Consider the following 4,070-nt stretch of genomic DNA (forward strand, 5'->3'; position numbering starts at 1 on the left):
AATCAACCATTTAAGGTGTCAGACTGTTTAATTACAGGCACTGATGTAGGAGGCAACTTGCTCTGAGTTTTTTAATGTTCACAAGAAATGTAATAAAAATTAAAAAAAACAAAACAAATACTACACTGTTACTGCAAGTAACATACACAAGTCATCACTTTGCAAAGTGAATGAAAACACTAACAGCATGAATTAGCTGAGGTTATATTTAGTAAACTGTTACTGGCTACAGCTGTTGATCTGCCATCTCTCTCTCTTTCTGTCAAGTGTGTCTGTGTGATTAACTCTTGTCTCCTGTTGGGTTTTATGTTTTACTCAATGAATAAAATGACAAATGCTTAAAAGTAAACTGCAGGAAATTAATAAGTAGTGGGTGAGCAGACAAATAGTAGACCAGTAGTCGCCAGACTAACTTCACGGGAGATATGTGTATCTTATTTATGGCCTTCCTGGTCTCTGAGAAAAAAAATGTTTCTTATCCTTGAAGATTTTTCTAAAACATGTACGTCTGTGTCTAAGGAGGGTGTGTATAGGTCACCGCACCCTGTTGGTAGGTAGGATAAAACTGCCATGTCATGATTAGGGACATGTGAGGGCGGGAAGGCATGCTTTTCTTTTACAGAGCTCATATTGCTGATTGGAAGAAACTTGTGCCATGAAGCCGGAACCAGCCACTGGACGAACCAATCTAAGAAGGCCAAGTCTAAACCACGGCTGTCACCATCTGTTTTGAACTGATAATGCTTGTACATAGTGGTAGTTTAAAGTGCTATGTTTAGTCTAGAAGCTGCACCCTTCTTGGGAGGGGAGTCACAGCCAGCTGCTTGGATGGCCTGTGATTTCCTGAACAGAGTACCCGTGTACGTGTGATATCTTCTGATTCTTTAATATATTAAATGTTTTAATTTTAAGTGATTTAAATGTTTTCCTTCACAAATAAAAAAAAAACAACTTAACACTTCTCTAAAGAGACTATTCACCGCTGTTCAGTTCTCTGCCTTTTTCCATCAGAAAAATGCCATAACTGAATCTATATACTAATCTATAGCTACTTTCTGTAGTTACTATGGAGTTCTTTCATACATATTATTAAAATTAGTGTTATGGAGATTCTATTGATGTATAGTCAGTTAAAATATTCCACAAGATGCTACAGCATGTATAAATGTAAAGATGGGGCCTGGCGGACTTGTTCTATTCTAGGTCATGCAATAGTTCAGCTTCTAATTTAAAAAACCTGCTCTAGAGCTCACTAATGATAGGCCTATTTCCAAACTACCCTTTCCTTCTAAAATCATGGATCATCAGTTGATTGTAAGCTTTCTGGAAGCCATAACATTCCAGAGGTTTTCCAGTTCAGTTTTAAAACCTTACACGATACTAAATCAGCTCTTTTTAGAGGTTTTAGTTACATATTTTAGTGACTGTCTCCAGGCACTGTTGTACTCTTATATTTAACTGTTACACAGTGGATCATAAAATTTCACTTTGTCATTTGGAGCAGCCGGTGGGCATCAGGGACAGCCCTGGGTCCTGACTAGTGGATCAAACTTTCTGTGTCAGCCTTGGTGACTGTGTATCCTCCTCCTTTCCTCTTTTATGTGGGTCATGGGCTCAGTTTTAGGCCTCCCTTCTCTTCTATTTATTCTATAACATGCTTGAGGCAACCATGCCACTCTCTTCTGTGTGGTTTTCGTGTTCTCCCTGGGTCTGCATGGTTTTTCAAGATTCCTCCCACAGTCCAAAGCCATGCATGTTAGGTTGCTTGGTGATTCTAAATTGCCCATAGGTGTGAATGTTTGTGTGGTGACTCTGCAGTTGGAATGGTTGCAGGGTTGTGACCAGGGTTTAGAAATTATTTAGGTTTAATTAATTAATACCTGAGCACCAGATTTAATTGCAGTAGATGAAAAATTCACAGTGATATGAATTTGAAAATTTTGCCAATGAGGAGGCAGAGATTTTTTTTTAAATGACTCAAAATTTTTTCTGATCTTGACCTTTTGACCTAGAAAATATGTTCTTGGGGCTTTAAGGAATATTTCCACAAAGTTTAATCAATTTTTGTTCAAAACTTTTTGTGTTAAATTTCTAACAGTCAAACATAAGAATAGAGGTGAAAATGTGGGCAAGGTAAAAATAACAAAATATTCTAAAGGATTATTTCTTCATATCAAATTACAATAGCACAAGGGGAAACGTTACTTACTCAGTGGCTCTGGTCTTACTGTGCCTGGGAATCACTCCTTGCACCTGAACCAATCAGTTAGCATTCCATCAGTCATATGTGAAGCTAACCCCCTAAACACAACTCAGTCAGAGGCCTTGTAGGCTGGGCTTCAACTTTGTAGATTTTCCACAGTTTTTTCAAAGTAAAAGCAAGTAGACTTAGCTTCCAGGTCTGAAAAAATGAAACCAGAGTGTGCGTGCCTTAAACCTACAGCCTATCTGAATGCCACCCGATGGCGTTAGCTGACCTCTGGTACTATTAATTCAATTTTATTTACAGTCTCCTTAAGGCGCTTTACATTGTAAGGTAAAGACCATACAATAATTACTGAGAAAACCCAACCACCAAAATGACCCCTTATGAGCAAACACTTGGCAACAGTGGGAAGAAAAAACTTCCTTTAAACAGGAAGAAACCTCCAGCAGAACCAGGCTCAGGGAGCAGCATTCATTGCTGCACCTTTGTTGCTGTGAGGCAACAGTGCTAACCACTGTGCCACCGTGCTGCCTATGAAGTTGACTTTTATCCATCCATTTGCTTCCGCTTATCCTTTTCAGGGTTGCAGGGGGACTGGAGCATATCCCAGCTGTCATAGGGTGAGAGGCAGGGTACACCCTGAACAGGTCACCAGCCTGTTGCAGGGCTAACACAGAAAGACAGACAATCATTCACACTCACAGGCAATTTAGAGTGACCAATTAACCTAACCCCAGTAACTGTATGTCTTTGGACTGTGGGAGGAAATTGGAGTACCTGGAGGAAACCCACGCAGACACGGGGAGAACATGCAAACTCCACACACTGAGAGGCCCAGGCCAAGGTGGAATCGAACCCAGGCCTTCTAGATGTTATTGTAGCTGTGAGGCAGCAGTGCTGACCACCACACCACTGTGCTGCTGAGTCGACTTTTATGGGAAAAAAAGAAGAAAAAAAAAATTGTAAAATGTTAATCTTGTCATTTTGTTGTGTGGGGTACCCCAGGGTTCAATACTTGGACTGTTGCTGTTTTCTCTATATTTGCTGCCCCTTTGTTCTATTCTCAGAAAAGCATAAAATTGCTTTCCACTGCTACGCTGATGATCCCCAGATTTATATGCCCCTAAAACATAGCGATGCAAACTCCTTACAGACCTTAACAAAGTGTCTTGATGAAATCAAAGCTTGAGTGCTTTGAATTTCCTGAATTTTAATGAAAATAAGACGGAGGTGATCGTTTTTGGTTCAGGCGTCACCGGGGGGTCAACTTCTGTGGATCTGGGTCCTTTTCCCCAGTATGTAAAGCCCATGGTCACAAATTTGTGTGTAAAGATGGATGAGAGTCTTAAGTTGGAGGGTCAGATTATTCCTGTGGTGAAATCCAGTTTCTTTCACCTGAGACATCTCGCCAAGATTAAAACTATCTTGTCGAAAGATCATTTTGAAGCTGTAATCCATGCCTCTCTTACGACCCGGCTGGATTACTGTAACTCTTTGTAGATTTTCGTTAACCAGTACTCCTTGGCTTGTCTTCAGAGGGTCCAGAATACCGCCGCACGGCTTTTGACTGGAATACGTAAGAGGGAGCACATTACCCCTGTTTTATCTTCATTGCACTGGTTACCTGTTTATTTTAGAGTTCATTTTAAAATTCTTTTGTTTTTAAGTCTTTAAATGGCTTTGCTCCATCGTACCTCTCTGAGTTACTGCACCTACACTCCGCTTCCCGAGTGCTCAGATCAGTTGACAAACTGCTTTTGGATGTGCGGAGGACTAAGGGGAGGCTTAGTGGGGACAGAGCCTTTGCTGTGGCAGCCCCTAAACTGTGGAACTCGCTGCCATTGCATATTAGACAGGCCTCTTC

Source organism: Archocentrus centrarchus, chromosome 21 (assembly GCF_007364275.1).
Source record: "Archocentrus centrarchus isolate MPI-CPG fArcCen1 chromosome 21, fArcCen1, whole genome shotgun sequence".
Lineage (NCBI taxonomy): Eukaryota > Metazoa > Chordata > Actinopteri > Cichliformes > Cichlidae > Archocentrus > Archocentrus centrarchus.